General features: G+C 39.5%; 1 long non-coding RNA gene across 1 annotated transcript in view; it reads left to right on the top strand.

Annotated features, from left to right (window-relative positions):
• LOC129524241 (uncharacterized) overlaps positions 1-19,989 on the top strand; it is a 37,617-nt gene that overhangs the window by 1,289 nt on the left and 16,339 nt on the right. Inside the window, exon 2 of the long non-coding RNA XR_010135048.1 lies at positions 171-244. This is a non-coding gene — a long non-coding RNA (uncharacterized lncRNA). The remainder of the gene's footprint in view (positions 1-170; positions 245-19,989) is intronic.

The raw sequence follows: 19,989 nt of genomic DNA, 5'->3' as shown, positions 1-19,989 counted from the left end.
GGAGCTGTGATATTGAACAAATGACTTGAATGACTGCTTTTTTCTTATGCATTCTTTTATTTGGAAAATATTTTTAAAGCAGAAAATCATGAAGAATAATAAAAACAAAGTATCTTGCACCCATTATCTAAAACTGAATTGGTAATAGTTTTTCTTCATATCTGCTTTAGATCTTTAATAAATGAAATAAATGTGACTGTATGTCCTACATCCCATTCCTGTTGTCTTCCATGTCTCCTCAGAGGTAAGTACTATTAACTCTATATAGAGGTATACAGTATATATAGGCTTCTCTGTATATATTTTATCTTTTCTTATACTTTTATGTACGAATATGTGTATCAACCAGTATGTAGCAGGAATCAGCAGGTTATGGCTTGTGAGACAAATCCAATTCATGACCTGCTTTTGTAAGGATTCCAAGCTAAGAATGGTTGTCACACTTTAAAGAGCTGTAAAACAAACAAACACAAATAATATACTACAGAGTCTGTATGTGGCCTACTAAACCTAAAATATTTACTATTTGTCCTTTATAGAAAAGTTTGCCAAATCTGGTATATAATATTAGCTTTGTTTTAAGCTATGAAAATGTATCATATCCTGTAATCATTCTAAAATTTGTTTCAATTTTCAGCCCTATATTTCTTGAATTCTGTCCTTATGGATATATACATTCTGCTTTAGTTCTTTTAATGGCTGCATAATATTCCATCATATTGATATAACATATTTTAAATTCATTCCCCCATGTAATTGACAGTTATATTGTTTCTGTCTTTTTCACTATGAAAAAAAATTGCAAGAAATAATCTGGTACCTTGTGGACATGAGAATTTTTTAAAGAATACATTCTTGGAAATGGAGTTACCAGTTTATAGGGGTTGTACATTCTCAATGTTGCTGGACAGAACCAAACTATTCTTGGCAGGAGTTGTAAATGTTTCAACAATGTCTTAGTCTGTTTTGTGCTATTGTAACAGAAACTGAAGACTGGGTAGTTTACAATGAACAGCGATTTATTTCTCACAATTCTGGAGACTGGGTAGTCCAAGATTAAGAGGCCAGAATATGATAAGGGCCTTCTTGCTTTATCATCTCATAATGGAAGAGCAAAGAGAGAGTGGGAGATAGACAAAGTGGATCAAATTCATCTTTTTATAAGAAAACCATTCCCCCAATAATGAATCCACTGCCACAATAATGGCATTAATTCATTCTTGAGAGCAAGAGCCTTTATGACATAATCACCACTTAAAGGCCCCACTTCTCAACAACTTTGCACTGAGGGTCAAGTTTTAACACATGAGCCTGGAGGAACACATTCAAACAATAACCTTCCCTTTGAGATACATTCTTAATCTCAGCAGGCTTTGGCTCTCCCATTGACCCAGCTAATGGGAAGGCTAACTCCTGTCCTAATGACCTTCAGTGCTCTATTTCCTCCATGTAACAGACAAAACATCACAAGTAAAATCTCTTTGAAGAGCTGCAAATTGCAGGTAAAATAAGAGTGTTGTCGCTTTAAAGAGGTTACATGCAAGAATATCAAGAAAGGTTCTCTCTAGCCTGAGTAGAAATAACAGAGGCAGAAGACTCTCTGAGAGACTTTGTCAGGAGGATGCCGAACGGCATTCCACTTCAGAGCAACGTCTAGTGACAGGTGTTCTGCTCTGTGGCAATTTGGCCCACTGCACACTTTCCCCAGGTGCTGTCGGTGATTGCTGTGGTTGGGGACCACTTCCCTCTAGGTTCACAACTCTAGGGACAAAGACTGACAGAGAAGATCCCCAGTGAAGCCAGTTGTGATTGCACCAAAGAATCTGTTGAGCATTTATGGTGTAACTCATGCTGACCCATAGTCTGGAGCCAAGGCAGGAGAAAGGAAGTCATGATATAAAATCCTCGCTTGAAGTTGTTAGTGGTCTAACTATTGCCTGGCATGAGAACCAATAGGTCCTTAGCTCTGTGGGGATCTCCTTGATTCTTGTAACATAAGAGATCGTCACACGTGTTCTAAACACAAAGTGAAATAAACTCACAGGACTGGGTCCAAGCTGTAGGTCCTTTGGGTATATTTGTTGGTTGCTCTGGCCATTTTTCGTTACCTGGAAAATGAAAAGATTGGAGCAATTCATTTTCCTTATTAATACATATATTCCTCATTATGTACTGACTTCTTCATTCCCTGCCACTACTGCATATTGAAGGTCTATCATCTCTCATATGGACTATTGCAATAGGCAGCTAATTGGTCTATCTGGCTCCAGTCTCTCCCTGGTCTATAGTGCTGCCAAAGAGATGTCTCTTGCATATGAAACTGAAACTTTCAGAATCCCATTGTCTCCACCTGAAGTCCAAACACTTAATGCGGAGAACATAGGTTTGATATCTATCTCTTGGCTCTCTAGAATCAACTCAATCTCTTCTCCTCAGATTCCTGGGCTCTTTGTGGTTTCTGAAAGGTACCATGCTATTACTTCTTTCCTGCTTCTTCTGATACTCCCACTGTTAAGGAGCTTGAAATTAGATTAGAGATTGTCTCATACTCATTCTTATAAGCCGAGAACCTGGGAGAATAGTTGGTACCTACTGGATGCACAAAATATGTTTTTAAAATTAATGAATACATGAATGACTGAGTGTAGAGACTCATTTTCCTGGATAGGTTGGCTCTCCTTGGAGCTTAGATCAAGTGCATATTTGCTAAATGATGCTTTTATTTGGATGGCAGCATCTTGGTGAGAAGCTAATCCAAGTCTGGTCAGTCTTCCCAAAGGAACCTTCAATTAGAAGGGGCTGGAAGGAGAAGTAGAGCTATGTGTGGAGCTGGAGGGGCAGCTACGATGCAGAAGAAGGGGTCAAATGGGAACTCCAGGGTCAAAATCTGCACTAATGTGTGGGTATCTGCAGTGATTTTTGTAACGTGACATTGCTTCCGGGGTAGGAAGGAGGAAGAACAAAAACAGGCTTCTTGGATATTATTCCTGAACCTCTGCCAAAAGTTGTTAAGGAAAATGAAATTCTGATCAGGAATTTCTTCCTGCATAGCAGGATTTCTTACCTTATATGCTAAAAGTGGGTATCATGGGAGAAGAACTGGCCTAGAAATCAAGAGATGTGAGTGCTAAGCTCACATATCCTAGTGGCTGTCCATGTGATCATGCACCAGTCACCTCTTTCTCTGGACTTCCACTCAGTCATGCCTTAGTTAAAAGGGTGGAACTAGATTAGGATCTACAAGTCTGCGACATCCATGTCCTCATTCCCCTCTCCCTTGTCCTTGGGGTAGACATTATTAACTGGTGTGGGTCCTGTTCCACTGAGAATTCTTCCAGGAAGCCACTACCAATTGATCAGAGATGGCTTCTGAGATGATCCTATCCAAGATTCCTCATTGCTGTGGCACCCTGAAAATCTCATGAAAAATAAGAGTTGCATTTGTGAGGAATAATTGCTCTGATTCTCTTTACCTCTGCTTTGCTAGGATGATGAACCCTCTCCAAAATGCCACTCAAGTCCCAGATTAGAGTGACAGAGTGGAGGTAGCTGGCAGCACCACTAGGGACCAGTGGAAGGTGTTTGCCACCAGCTGAAATGCCTGATCTGGGTCCAGCTGACATACAGCACCAATAGCTAATTTAGAAATTACTTCTACAGCTAGCAGCTGTTAATAAAAACAAATAACACAATATAACACAGAACCAAATCCAACCAACCAAACAAGTAAAGCCAAAACTTCCAAAAAAGTAGAATGTAGTCTCTCCAAAAGAGATGCTTAGCTAAAAATTTGACATTTTAAGCCAATATATGAGGGGAAAGGGCATCTTGTATATAACAGCTATTATAAGTAGTAATAGGAAGTAACCTGGGTGCTCATTATAATTTTATTTCTCTTTGCTGTTCCTGCTGTTCAGTATATGCCCCATCATTTACTCTGAGAATTGTTTATGCATCCTGAGGCTGCAGAGAGTAGAGGCAAGAGAGAACAGGCCAATGTTTTAATTAAGACTCATCATTCCCAGGGCAGTAATACTTGTCAATAGAGCACTAGATGTTTTTCTGGCACTTTCACAAATAATTGACCCCTGCAACCACCTGGCAAAAAGTCAGAGTGAAGAGTGTTTGTCTGTGTTAGAAAAACATAGCTTTTCATTTATTTAGGAAAGTTGTTGGGGGCTTACTATATGCTGGGCTCTGGGAATGCCTATATGAATGAGTCGAAAGCCCAATGATCACAGCCTAGTTGGGAGGCGAATAATTGAAATTCAGTTGGTTCCCAGTGGTATGTATGACTGTGTTGGCCAACATCAGTTAAGACTAGTTAGAATCCCTGCTACACCATTTATTAAGTCTTTCCAACATCCCATGTGCAGATAAGACGCCAATAGTCACCTAACCACATAGTAATAACTGCCAAAAAGGTAAGGACAGTGCGAACTGAGAGCAGGATGCTCAACTCAGGGAAAGTTTCCAGAGGAAACGAGGCAGAGTAGGATTATAGAGGATGGGAAGGGATTCATCAGTTTGTCAAGAAGGAAAGGACATTCTGAGAAAAGATAGAATATGCAAAGACTGTATACAGGGTCTTACAGCACTCTTGAGGAACTGCATGCAGTTTATTGTGGCTATATAAAAAGGCACATTGAAAAATATACAAGTAGTGGTCCTGAGGGCAGGGATCATGCCTCTTTTGTTGCATAGCCACCTCATACCATGCCTTGAGTATGGTCGCTATTGACTAAATCTTGAATGAATGGATGATTGAATGAAGTAAGTGATGGTAGGAGAAGCAGCCAGGGAAGATCAGGCATCAGGTTTTGAAGAGTTCCACTAGCCATTTTAAAGAATTTGCTTAATACTTCATCCTGCAGGTAACAGGAAGCATTTGAAAGTTATTAGTGGGCTGGTGAAACTGGAGGCAGTGAACAGTTAGGAAATGGTGCAAAAGATAATAAGTGGGCAGTGATAGTGGCATGATCTTCAGTACTAACCTCAACCTAAAGACCTTTGTTCCTGCCTTAGCTTAGTTTGAATTCACAGGCAGCTCTGGCTGGTTTATGTCTCTATCCTCTACCCACTTTGTTCCCTCTAACTGAAATGCTTTCTCTGTTTTACCACTGTCATTAACGTGGTGAACTTCTTCCTCATCTCTCGTAACTGAACTCAAATTTCTTGTCCCCTTATAAGACATTTATGAACTGTCGCTTCATTTCCCAGCTCCAACTCTCCTGGTAGAACTGAGGATTTCCTTGAGTCCTAATGGTACCCAACACAGCTTTGTGCCCTGGCATCAATTCAAAGCTAGAGTTTATTTTTTTCTAGATTCTTCACTTCATGACAAGCCTTAGAAGTTAGGGGCAATGTCATACCCACGTTTGTTATCCCTTTCATTACAAAGAACAGCGCTTGGCCAAGGCAACTGCTTAGTAATGAGTCTAGCTATCTAATACTCTTTCTCTCTCTCTCTATCTACATCAACATCATCATCATTATCTATATTTGAACTAAAATAAGAAAATTCGTAAGTTGGTAATTGGGATATTTTCACTGGAGATTGCCTGTGAAAATCTCTCCAGCTGCTAATGGTGAGGCTAGAAAGTAGGGGATTGGTGCAATCTTAGTTAAATTTTATAATAAACTGAATAGACTTAGAAAAGTATACCTCTTCCTTATACTTTAATCTACATTATTAGCCTGTTTTATATGTGCCATCAAAAGAGGCTTCTTTTGGATCAACAGCACATCATGAAAAGAAGCTGCAAGCCTGCATGTTGTATAGAATGTCAGGAGAAACCCAGCATGGATTTTTATTACTTAGTTCAGAAGAAACTTGGCTGGGTGATCCTGTGTCAGTTCAAAATTATTTCTTCATGCCACCTAGAAAGCAGTGAATCAAGAGGATTAAGAAAGGAGACTTCAACTTGAGCCTCTTTTATTTCATGGCCCTTCTTACACATCCATTCTTCTCCACATTTCACCTTCCACTCCAAAGATTTGGTAGGGCATTTTTTAAGATTCTTCTCTTTTGAAAAAAGATGGAAATTCAAGGCATATGATGTGCCATTTCCCTTGGCATCATGTAGACAGCAGTAATTGATTATAGAAATCTTTCCTTTTTTTTTTTTTCTGAGATGTAGTCTCACTCTGTCACCCAGGCTGGAGTGCAGTGGCATGATCTGGGCTCACTGCAAGCTTCGCCTCCCGGGTTCATGCCATTTTCCTGCCTCAGCCTCCTGAGTAGCTGGGACTACAGGCGCCCACCACCACACCCGGCTAAGTTTTTGTATTTTTAGTAGAGATGGGGTTTCACCATGTTAGCCAGGATGGTCTCGATCTCCTGACCTGATGATGCGCCCGACTAGGCCTCCCAAAGTGCTGGGATTACAGGCGTGAGCCACCACACCTGGCCTAATCTGATTAGAACCTAAAATCTTTTATAGCAACCATAATCAATCATAAGTTGCAAATCCAGGCATGGTAACACTCTGGGGAAGACAACACTCACACCATCCCACATACCACTCACATCACACACACCACACATACCACCTCACATACTACACACACTACTCACACCATATACACACACACACAAACACATGTACACAACACACACCAATACATTGCCAATGAGCAGTACACACATACCACACATTAAACACACACTGGGTCCACCACCAATGAGCATTAATATTTTAAAAGGGATCTTCTTTTTAAGTGGTAGATCTCAACAGTGGGCTTAAAGTATTCAGTAAACCATACTGTAAATACATGTGTTGCCATCCAAGCTTTGTTGATCCATTTATAGAGCAAAGGCAGACTAAATTAAGATAATTCTTAATGGCTCTAGAATTTATGAAATGGTAAACAAGCATTGGCTTCAATTTAAAATCACCAGCTGCATTAGCCCCAAACAAGAGTCAGTCTGTTCTTTGAAGTTTTGAATCCAGGCATTCTCCTCTTCTCCTCTTTGTCTATGTGTATCCTAGGTGGCATCTTCTTCCAATAGAATACTGTGTTGTTTGTGTTGAAAATGTTGTGTTTAGTGTAGCCACCTTAATCAATGATCCTAGCTAGACCTTCTGGATAACTTGCTGCAGCTTCTACATCAGCACTTGCTGCTCCACTTTGCACTTTTGTGTTACAGAGATGTCTCCTTTCCTTAAAACCTAATGAACCAACCTCTGCCAGCTTCATACTTTTCTTCTGAAGCTTCCTCACCTCTCTCAGCCTTTATAGAATTGAAGAGTTAGGGCCTTGCTCTAGATTAGGCTTAAGGGAATGTTGTGGCTAGTTTGATCTTCTATCCAGACCAGTATAACTTTCTTCATATCAGTAGTAAGGCTCTTTCACTTTCTTATTATCTGTATGTTCACTGGAGTAGCAATTTAAATTTACTTAAAATATTTTTCATTTGCATTCACAATTTGTTAACTGCTTGGTGGAAGAGGCCTGGTTTTCAGCTTATCTTGGCTTTTGACATGCCTTCCTTTCTAAGCTTAATCATTTCTAGCTTTTGATTTAAAGTGAAAGACTTGTGATTTCCTTTCACTTGAACACTTAGCAGCCATTGTAGGGTTATTAATTGGCCTAATTTAGGCTCATTCATTGAGCATAAGAAACATTTTCAGGACTCTGAGCTTTTGCTCTACGTATTCCTAGATTTGGAATACCCTCTCCCTTAGCTTGAAATTATTTTCATCCTTCAAGACCCAAATATGAATTTTCATGTGAAAATGTTACCATTTCCTCTGCTTTACATATTCTACTTATTATGATATCACTTTATAGTTAGTTGCAGGTGTCTCTGTCGGCCTTCCTGGACTTGAAACTCCTTGTTGGCAGAGACCATGTTTCATTTAGCTCAATAAGTTCAGAGACCAGGTCAGGATTGGAATGTGTAAGTGCCTATTAAATGCTTGTGGGGGATAACGGCTTAGTGGCAACTGTCACAAAGTGTGAGCCTCCCTTCCGTTTTCCCCCAGAAAGGCACCAGCGGATTGTTCTTATTCTCTTGCCAGAATGGCAAACGCGAGCACACGTTGAGAGGATATTCTAGAGAACAGCATGGAAACTGCTTTAAGGCTGTCACACTGTCTTTTCTGAATGAGGTGGTTCCATGTGTAATTAAAGTGTCTTCTGTTGTTTCTTTGCAAACATGATAAATATAGGTAATTTCACAAAACCAAGGCAGTAGAGACCATTTGACTTAAGAGCTGGGGAATCATCTACACATCTGCTACTGCTATTTTCCATTTGCTATCAGCCAGAGAAAAAGCCTTTGTCCTTTGAGATGGGCTAACCTTAACTGATGATATAAATTAAATTTGTATCTCAATAAACTTTTTTACTTTAGAAAATTCTGAGAGCCTTCACTTAAAAATTACAATATTCAGTCCCTGTCTAGGTGTTTTAGAGGATCCAGTAAAGGTGAAGCTATAAACCTTGCCTCACTGATCAGATAAGAAAATAATAATAATAAAAAAATTAATAAGAAAGAAAATATAATAAGTTATGGAGAGTGTTTCCTACAAAGACTCTTCCCCTGATCCTACCTCAGAGAAGATGAAAAGCAGGAAATTGAACTATTTCCTCCAGAAAACAGAGCCAAGAGTTGGAAATCACGTCTTAAATTCAAGTTTTGGACAAACTACTTAATATCTGTATAATCCATAGCAACATGTTTAACTTTTTCCCGTGTTATTTTACTCACTGGAAACCTGTAACAGTAAGCGTCCTTCAGAGAGTGGATACAAGGGTTAATGAGAAAATGTATGAAAGATGCCCAGAATGATGACTGACTTCTAGTAAGTGTGCAACAAAATTCAGTCCTTTTTTCTTACAGGTTTTTGTGAAGTTTGCAACATTTTGTAAAATATAAAGTGCTCTACAATATTAGTTATTTTTCATACATATTTGATGTACAGGATCAAGATCAACTACTTATATTTACTTAAAAAAACACCAAACAAATGAATGTGTCATTATGGAGTTTCTATTCAATGTAATACGAAGGAATACAGAATAGATCCCTGGAAATCTTTCCCTCATTTTTGCCCAGTTATAAAGCTGTTTGTTTTAGAACAATCAAGAATTACTGTCAACATTGAAACATAAAGAGGAAGAAACTTCAAAATATTACCTTAATGTGCTAGGCATTTAATTAGTGTTGATTTGGTGCTTTAAACATGGCACTCATTAGGGGGATTGTACACACTAGTGAAGAGACAAATTGAAGCAAGTAACTATTTTGATGAGAAATTGCACATTACATTTTGAAGTACAAAATTTAATCCTAAGGTACCGTAGGTGTAGAAACAGGTTGGCAAATGAAAGAAGCAGGCGCCCACTTTAGATTCCATCATGTGCTATGACAGTGAGCTTTCACCTTACTTCATTTAATCTTCACAGCAATATTATGGGGCAGGTGTTAGTGTCTCTTTTGTAGAGCATTAGGGTAATGTGTTGGTTTTCTTTCATTCATGTGGTTAGTAAGAGACAAGATAAGATACAACCCCACAAGCTCTGACTTTTGGGGGCACTTAGATTGAGATCTCATTCAATCATGTTCCCATGCAATGAGGGGCTGTCTTCCTGCAGATAATCTGATCATATGCCTGTCCAGGTAAAACACAGAATGCAGAGCATGCCAGAGTCAAATGTTAGTAAAAAAGTGCTTCTACATCCAAACACTTCCTGATCATTACTTAATGATGAATACTCAGCTTTGGAATGTGAATCTCTGTTGAAGTCTATTCTCACTTGATTCTCATCTAAAACTCAGAAGCAGCAGAGTGTGTGTTGTGAGGGGAAGAGAGGAAAGTGGTGTACACAAGTGTCTGTTCATGCACCTGTGTGTGTGTTGGGGTGATGTTGGAGTTGTGTGTGTGTGTGTTTTGCAGGGCATGAGGTTGGGATTGGGAACTAGGAGTTGGCGCGGGGATGTTCGGATTCCCACTTGTGGCAGAATTCTTGCTACCAGTGGAGGAACTCTAAGACATTGTCTGTGCCTTGCCCACCCTCACTCCACTACCTGTTCATAAAATCTTAATGACCACTTATTTCAGGAGCTGTAACTGAGATCCTTTAAGTCAGAAGAACTTTAGTGAACTTATATGGCTTTGAGAGGTAAAATGAGTAAACATGATGTTACTTTTTGATCCTCAAAACTGAGATGTAAGACTCAGGGAAAATCTAAAAGGAGGGCAACATTCCACAGGTCGAATCTCATTTGATATACATCCAACAGGATGCAGGGCTGGCATCTCCCAAACCAATAAGCCTCTCTTTACTATAAATTGTGAACCCTAGAGTCTACCAATTAACTAGCATCAGTTGTATTAGTTTACCATGTTGTGTAACAAACTACCACCCATCGATAGGCTTAAAACAACACCTATTTATTATCTGCAGTTTCTTTGGGTCAGGGGTCCAGGCATGGCTTAATTGGCAGTGTAACCTTATGAGTTTGAGCAGTTATGCCTAAGGCTGTAATCAAGGTGTTGGCTAGGCTTTGTTCTCATTTGGATCTTGGGATCCTCCTCTAAGCATATGCAGGTTGTTGACAGAATTGAATTCCTTGTGGTTATGAGTGAGATGCTCAGCTCCTAAACTCCTCTCAATAGGTGGTTCTCAATACACCTTTTACAAAGCCAGCAGGAGAGCCTCTTTCCTGCTTTGAGTCTGTTCTTTCAGAGAAGGCTTGAATCCCTCTTCAAAGAACTCACTGGCTGTCCTAGAAGACCCACCCAAGATAGCCTTTTTGACGAACTCAAGGATGATTGGTTAGGGATGTTAATTACATTTGCAAAATTCTACCCCCTTTGCTATATTCTAACTAGTGAGGAGCAAATCATAGGTTCTGCCCTCCTTCACAAAGGAAGGAAATTATACAAAGTGTAGATGCTAGGGGACAGAAATCTCAGAATTCTGCCTACCATACCAGTGGATTTCAAAACAAGCTGTATGTGTTTAAGTTACCTGTGACCCATCAGGAGTTGGGGACAAATGTTAGAAGCTCAATTTATAATGACTATTTATCTTATTCATTTTAATTTGTGTGTGATATATGATAAATATAATCTGTTAAAAGAGTAGAAGATGCATAAAATTTATAAATAAATACATCTCTTGAGAAGTGTGCTTTTTAATTTGTTTCTTGCTGACAGGGAGAACAATAGAAAATTGTGAAGACCACTAGCTGACTTAAACAGATGGTCTGACAAGCGCTGTGTTACATTGTTTTTGAATTTTGAAAGTTAACAGGTCAAATTAGATACATAAAAGGCAACACGGTTGCCATTAGCTATTTCTTTTCTTGCTTTTAGTATGCCTTGTATTTTTTTGTTGGAAGCTGGACATGACATATTGGGCAAAGTAGGCCTTTAGCATGAGTTTTTATGTTAATTTGGATAGGTTAGCATTGTTTAATGTTTACTGAAGCTGAAAGTGTTGGAGACTTAAAAGTCCTTTAGTGTCCTTGTTTTGTATACCTGTTATCATTGTGCTCCCTCAAGAACTCCTCATCAGATAAAATCTGTGTCTTGGAGCTCCTTCAGCTGTAATTTGCTGCTACTATACTGGATCCCTGTTGGTCTGGTGGTAAGGTGTGGGGAAGTAGACATTCTATAAGCTTATGATGAATTATGTCTTTTAGTGGTCCTGTATCCCTGGGCTGTGACCTTTCAAGTGTTTCTTAGCTTCCTTTTTCCCACCTTAGGTGACACAGGAAGGCTAGAGGGGGCTGGAGTAAGAGAAACACCATTGTTCTGGTGGATTCAAATTCTGCTAAAGTTTTTTACTGCAGAAAGCAGGCTTTGGTCATGGAGATGGAAACGTAGAGGATATTCTAGAAAATTATGACTGCAATCTAATAAATAAATTAGAGTGTCTTGAACTTGAGTATGGTTATGGAGGTAGTGGAAAGTGGTTAGAAATTTAGGGTGTGTTTTGAAGTCATAGACATCTTATACCTAAGTATTGGGTAGAATAGAAAGAGAGAAATCGAGGATAACTTTGGGGTTTTGGCCTAATAACCTCATGAATGGTGATGCTAGTTACTTAAAGGAAACCAGATTGGGGTGAGAAGCGGGAATAAAAGGACATGTTTTGCAGTATCTATTAGATATTAAATTGAGATGTATAGGCAGTTGGTTAAAAAAATCTTCAGCTTAAGGGAGAGGATGGAACTATATATGTACACACACACACACACACACACATACAATGCAAACATAACATGTTTTTATTTATTTTTGGTAAGTTAAAGCTATGGGATCGCTTACTTCACCTAAGCACGTAGTGTAGAAAGGGATGAGAGAGAGCAGAGGACTGAGTCTGGAGGCATTTCCATATTAACCATCAGGAACAATGATCACATGGCAGTGAGTTATGAGATAACCAAAGGATGCTGCAGAGTCTGGAAGCCAACTGGAGAATATGTTTTAAGAAGGAACAGTAATAAGCCACACCAAATCTACTGATAAGTAAAATGAAGACTGAGAATTGTCCATCTGATTTGGTATGAAGGGATTATTGGTGACTTTGTTGGGAATAACTTTATTAGATTGGTGAGAATAGAATTTTTTTGGAGTAGTTTAAAAAGTTAATTGCAAGTAAGAGAGTATAGCCAACAAGTATAGACAAAATTTGGAGTCACTTTTCTATAAAGTGGATCAGAGATATATGCAATAGCAGGTAGAGGGGTACAGGTTGAAGGTAATGTTTTTGTGACAGAACGATTAATTACAGAATGATTGTGTGCTGATGAGAATGATTCAGTAGAGGAGGAAAGAGAGAGAAGATAATTGCAGGAGAAAGATTCTAAGAAGGTGAGAGGTACGGGGCCTGCTACGCAAGAAAATTGTTACTCTGCAAGAGGGGGAAGAGGATAGGAACAGGGCTCATTCCTCCCTTGCAACAGTAGGAAGTCAGAGCATCAGGGTACCTGTGCCAATATTTTAGTTGATTCAGTGGCAGGGTGCTAGGAATATTCTCCTTTTGTCACTAAGAAAAGTGATAAAAAGACTGTCTGAGAAAATAGTTCACATAGATAAGTGGCAGTTATGAGCCAAGATCAAAGAGTAACAGGAACTTGGATGTTTGATAAGAGAGGAGAACTTGTTAAACAGCCTGAGGGTAAGTTAGAGAGTGAATTAACAGAGAGCTATATTAGATTTGCCAGGCAGTATTTAGGGGTTAGGGGTCCAGTGAGCCTTGCCCTGAATTTAAGGTTAGCCAAGTCAGTGGGGTTATGTTTCCTTCCAGTCAGCTGCCCAATTGCAGGGATGAAGTCAGGTGGGATAACAGGGTAACAGGTTGGGGGTTTTGCCAGACAAGCACAGTGGAGAGTTGGTGGGAATTCTGTGGTAAATAATAGAATTGTGGTAGAGGCTCATATCTTCTTTCTGTGCACAAGCTAAACACCACCTCCTAAGGTGTTTGGCTCTAGTTTGGGCCCTTGGGATGTGAGAAAAAGTGACATGTTTCTGGGCCAAGGCAGTTAATATTTGTGTAACTTTTTGACACCATTTCTATTTGCAGGTTAGAGCGTTTAGGATGTGTATGTTACAATAGCTAGTGTTACTTTAATACAGGTGTTGAAGTAGTATCCAGTGGGATTATAACATGCATCACTAACATGGTGACCAACTTGTCCCAGGTTGCCCAAGGCTTTAAATTTTTGACACTGAAAGTCTTGCATCCTGGGAAACTCCTCAGCCCCAGGAAAACTGGGATGGTTGATCACCCTAGCCACTGACACTAAATTTAGGAGAAGGGAAGAAAGGACAGGAAAGAGTTGATTGATCATTTAAAATTTGTACAAATAATTGCAGATTTCAGGAAGGAGCAAGAATGGTTCAAATGGGAATGAGGACTAGAGAAAGCAATCAGAAAAGAAGGAATGATCAGAGATTAGAATGCTTGAGGGCACTATTTTTGAGTTAATGCAGTTATTAGCAATGACAAGACCCAGAGCATGGAAGCAGAGAGCTGAGATGCCACAAAAGAAAATATCCTTGGAAGAGAAGATAGAAAAGAAATACAAAACTGAGAAGCCGTGGTGTTAAGTGGATGGTGGGGGTGGTATTAATAAATAATTATAACAGAAGAATTAGTGGTGGAGAGAAAGAAGTCCAGGAGCTAAAACCTTCCACAGATGAGAGAAAGAGACTAGAGGGGTAGTATGCAATTATAACAAGGAGGAGTGATGGGAAGTTTAACCTGAGACATACGTTTCAGTGGAACTGAGATTTTATAGAAAGGAGGGAGGATCATTGATCTGAAAATGTCAATAATGGGCAAGGCAGACTCCTACACCACCTCCGGCTCAGTGCTATGAGGGGCATGAGTAGGCAATTAGCCACCTTCTCAGAGGCTAACAGGGAAGCACTGTCTTCAGTTAGGGCAAAAAGAGGTTGAAATTAAAGAGGATTTTGCTGATGTCAAACTATGAGTCCTAGAGCATAGTGGTAGAGTGTAGAAAATGTGGCTAGGTGAGAGACAAAATCAGAATAGGGAACCTGCAACTGTTTTGGGATAAGAGTCAGGTGATGAGAGAAGACTGAAATTGTGGACTTTTTGTGGGAGCTCAGGATAACAGAATGTAAAGAGGGAAGAGTTAATCTTGAGGACCTCTTAGGGGTGGTGGATAAAAGAAGAAAGAATGCTATCGTTGCTCTTACATTCACCTGCAAGCAATAAAGGCTGCAGTGAGGGAGGAGGGAACTTGCCAGTGAATTGAGGAGCTTCATGATCTTCCCTTAAATGATGGGGAAGAGCTAGTTGAGGCTGATGATGTGGGGCTTCCTTAAATTTTGCAGTGGGCAGGTCCTAAAATGATCCTTACTACCACAAAGACATTCTGTCCACCCTGGGTGCTCCTCTGTACTTTTCTTCTTCTTCCCTCTCATGTTCTTCCCTATCCCTTCCATTTGGGAGAAAAAAGCCAAACAAACTCCCTTTTTCCTCTGACCATGCTCAGCTTTGGTGTCCCTTTTTTCCAAAGACTTAACCTATGTTTTGAATTCACAGTAGGTAAAGGACTAGCTTAAATGTTTTTTTTGTTGTTGTTGTTGTTGTTTGTTTTGTGTTTTTTGGTAACAGCTTTATTGAGATATAACTTACATCCATATCATTCACTCACTTAAAGTGTACAATTCAATGCTTATATTAGTATATTTACAGCATTTGCAACCATCGCTACAGTCTCTTTTGAGAACACTTAGAACAGGTTACATTTTTTTTCCATTTTCTGTCGAGTTGATTAAGTGGATGAAGTCTTTTAGGCATAATTATATATGGTAATTATTACACAATTTATTTTTGTTTGATGTCATTTTAAATCAACATTACATAAAAATATTGTTAAGCTATTATGATTTACAGATGTCATAAACATTATATAGTTTTTGGATATTCCCTTCTCATATCACCCTGGTAAAATATTTTTCAATGGTGACTGGTGTTCATGCTTTCCCTTGCTTGAATAAATTTCACAAGCGAAATGAAGATGTTTGTGTGTTGTGCATAGTATCCTGCTGCTATATTAAGACCTATAGTGCTATAGTGCAGAAATTACTGCTTAGGTTTTGCTTGGAATAGGATGCTTTGACTTTATTTTGAGCAAAGTTACAAGTACTTAGAAGGCCAGATTTTCTGTCACTTTTTAGAAAAAGATGAGAATAAAAAAAAAATTCGTGTCCTGAGGACAAGAATTTCAGAGTCACTGCCAAGTTTAGTTCTTCAAGTCATAGAAGACTTGGGCCTGGGCATCCTGCAATGGCCGACAGTGAGCAGCCCACCTGAGCCACTGAATCTGCTTCCTTTCACCCTCTTTCCCTTTCCTTGTGATGGAAAGAGCCAATCCTGGTAGCCAGATTCTGGCTCCATCACCCACAAGCTTTGTGATCTTGTATAACCTCACTCTTTGAGACTGCTCACTCAAAAGAAAATGAGAGGCCAGGCGTGGTGGCTCACTCCTGTAATCCCAGCACTTTGGGAGGCTGAGGAGGGTGGATCACTTGAGGCCAGGAGTTCGAGACCAGCTGGCCAACATGGTGAAACCCTGTTTCTAACAAAAATGCAAAACAATAGCCGGGTGTGGTGGTGTATGCCTGTAGTCCCAGCTACTCAGGAGGCTGAGGTAGGAGCATTGCTTGAACCCAGGAGGCAAAGGTGGAGGTTGCAGTGAGATGAGTTCGTACCACTACACTCGTGGGTGGCACAGCAAGATTGCATCTCAAAATAAATAAATAAATAAATAAATAAATAAATAAATAAATAAATAAAAATAAAATAAATAAATAAATAAGAAAATGGGAATAATAACTAGATGTCTTACACCAAGATTATAGATACTGTACCTAGAGTACCTGCTTCTCAGACACAACAAGCAATAGATTAGGTCTTCGTTCATTCCATCAGCAAGTCAACATTTAATAAGCAGTTTATACATAAGCCAAAACTAGTTAATATTTAAACAAGGTCGATTGTGGTTAATGTGAAGCAACAAGGAACATATTGTATGGTTTTTTTTTTTTAACTTAAGTTTATTTAGGATAAGACAGTTTGTAATTGAAAGTCACATTTCTTAAAGGAAGTGCAAAACTTGGCTGTATGAATTGGTTCATTTTTCCCAAGGGTCATAATAGTAAGAATTTTTTTGGTAGGATGGAATTGGGAGCATAGATTTAAAAACAATGAAAGGAAACAGCATCTTTAACAACATGACTATCCGTTTGAAGTGCAATGCATTCTATCATTTAAGTAAAATGCTCTTATTATTTCACATTGAAAGTCATATTTTGTTACGTGGCTTAAGGTTTTGAATATGTTCATTTGTAACCTGTCGCCAATTTCTATTTCATTCTTTTCCTAATTATTCTGTGAAATTCTTTAGTGAGAACCCACATCTTACGTCTAGAGTTTATGATTCTTTTGGAAAAATTAAGTCTACTAAGTAAGAAATATATCTAATGCAAAAAGACACCAAAGAAATTGACTTGATGTTATCTAGTTTAATAATCCAAGTCTTAATGCACCTTCCGATGGTAACAGGATGGTTCTTTTAGCAAATTTCTTGCCAATGTCCTTTGATGGCAAATTCAGTGAAGTCTCAAACATGTGTGAAATGAAAAAGACACTTGAAACTAAAGAGCTGAGCCTGATGGGTTTGTTGGCCTCCCTCATGTAAATTCTCAGAGTATATTTGAAGGGGGCCTCTGATCATTAACGGAAATTACAATGGTAGAGGAACCCAAGCCAGGTGAGATATACAGAACTTAGGCAAGCCGTGCTCGTGTGTGTATGCATGTGTGTCTTCTTGCACCTGTCTACCACAGCCAGATGGAGCCTTCTGTGAACAGACTTCTTCAGCCACAGAAAAGTACTGGGGATCTCTCTGGAGTTTGCCCTAGCACTGGTTCCCATTTTTGAACACTTTTGAAATATTAGGGTATTTTTGTCCTGAAAAACACCTGCTACAATTGCATACATGAGTAGTTTTGGGCCCTTTTTTGAAGGGTGGATGCAGAAAGTGAATTTGCTTAATTCTGGAGCATAGCATTCAATGCCATTTTTGTTTTCTTTTGCTTTAGGAAGGCCTGAGGAGAGAAGACACATAGTCATGCTGACTAAACCAGATCACCTAGAATTACCAAATGGAAAGATAAGAAAAATCACCCACAAATTTGTAATAATATTTACTCACTTTTCAAAGGTTTCTCCAACTTTTTGAGTCAGGACTAATCATCTTTAAATTAATTTATTTAAAAAAAGAAGTAGAAAGAGATGATGAAAGAAAAGAGACTAGTTTTTTATTTGAAGGCACAGTGATTATTGCCAGTTGTCAAGGAAACTTTCCTCCTCCTGACCAGTCAATCAGTATCACTTAAGCTTTTGTTCTAACAAAAACGGGTTTCCCTCTATCAAGTATACACCTGATATATGCTTTTTCTTAATGTAAATATTAATAGATGGCCAATTGTTTCTATCACTCAGAGCCCTCCTCTATTTAAACATTCTCTGCTGAATTTGTTTATTCCACTGTAAAAACCATGGCAACCACAAGGAAAAATGTTTTCCTGTTTTTCAGAGTGTTGGACTATTAGAACACTAGGGATCACTAGAAGTAAAAAATACAACTTAGAACAAAGTCTTAACTCCACGTCAGGAAGATGGAGTATGACCAAGCAGCTGTGTAGCAAGTTCCAGGGACCACAGCAGAATAGGCTCTGTTGGCCAGGTGCGGTGGCTCACGCCTGTAATCCCAGCACTTTGGGAGGCTGAGGCGGGCGAATTATGAAGTCAGGAGATCGAGACCATCCTGGCTAACAGGGTGAAACCCCACCTCTACTAAAAATACAAAAAAATTAGCAGGGCGTGGTGGCGGGCACCTGTAACAATCCCAGCTACTTGGGAGGCTGAGGCAGGAGAATGGCTTGAACCTGGGAGGCGGAGCTTTCAGTCAGCCGAGCTCGCACGACTGCACTCCAGCCTGGGCAACAGAGCGAGAGCGAGACTCCATCTCAAAAAAAAAAAAAAAAAAAAAAAAGAATAGACTCTGTTGTCTCTACCCAGCTCTGTCCCTGGATGTGCCCAGTCACATCCCTTTTCTGGGGTTCATTTTGCTGTTCAATAAAATAGGGAGGCTGGACTAGAGTTTAAAGGGCTTTCTGGTGTTTCAGAAAAAGGTTCTCATGAAGATCTCTATGTAGATTATTGAATGTAATATTAGAAAAAACAATGTTAGGCAGCAGATACTTGGTTCTTTGGTCCATCAGGGCTGCTATAGCAAAAGTAACATACCCTGGGTGGCTTATAATCAACAGAAATTTATTTCTTAAGTTGTGGAGGCTGGGAAGTCCAAGATCAAAGTGCCAGCAGATTTGGTGTCTGGTGTTTTCTGGTTCATAAATGGCAGTCTTTTTGCTGCATACTCACAAGTCAGAAGGGGAAACAGAGCTCTCTAGGGTATCTTTTATAAGGGCACTAATCCCATTCATGAGGGCTCTACCCTCATGACCTAATCAGATCCCAAAGGTCTCACCTCCTAATACCATCACATTGGGGGTCGGGACTTCAACATATGAATTTTGAGGGGACAATATAGTCAGTCCGTGGCACGTGGGCACCATATTGAGAGAGTTCACAGAACAGTGCATGGGTTTTATCTTAAGTACTATCTAGTTGCAAAATGCAGTACTTAGGACATTATAAAACAGAATTGTAGATTTTACAGATCCATTATGTTGTAGAGAGTTGTCTCCTATTTCCCTTTCTCCTGGAGAGCAGCACAGTTCTTTGGGCTACAAGATGTCTAGGAGAGATACTAATGCTCCCCCATGCTGCCTTTCTCCTCTTTCCTCTTTCCTGCTCCTCAGCACTATGAGCATAGGAGGGCTGTATGTAACACCCCTGGCTACCTTGGAGAAGCTAGCTAAACAGAAGGAGACATTTTACTCTTGCAGAATTTGGCTTCAGTCCTCTTGTGGGGATTGAAGTAGAATCCAGGCCTATTCATTCAAATAGCATTTTCTGCCTTCATCCTAGCTTCAGCCTCCTTTGTCTCTATTTCTATTCTTGCCTGGGGCTCCCTTGAAAGCAAACAATGGCTGCAAAAATATGTCTAGAAATATTTTCTTAATTATTTTTTTCTAAGGAATATATTTAGGTCATTTTACTATTCTTCTTGGACTTCAGGGCCATACACACAGACATACACGCGCGCACACACACACACGCACACACGCACACATATATAGCTTTACCAAGCCACCTATCCCATTTATGTGAAGTAAGATCGGGACTTTGCAAGAACTGAAAGATATTCAAGCTAGTTTATGGCAAAGCCAGACACTACACTGATGGAATCAAAGAGACCCAAGAACTGAAATGTCAAAGCCCTTGGAACACTTTTCTTCACACCTCACTTACAGTGTCCATTTCTTCAACTCTAACATAAGCAGATTGTGTTATATGCTCTGT

The sequence above is a fragment of the Gorilla gorilla genome, chromosome 7, assembly GCF_029281585.2.
Source record: "Gorilla gorilla gorilla isolate KB3781 chromosome 7, NHGRI_mGorGor1-v2.1_pri, whole genome shotgun sequence".
Classification (NCBI taxonomy): Eukaryota; Metazoa; Chordata; class Mammalia; order Primates; family Hominidae; genus Gorilla; species Gorilla gorilla.
Note: the sequence above shows the minus strand (reverse complement) of the source record. Positions and strands in the feature narration are given on the sequence as shown.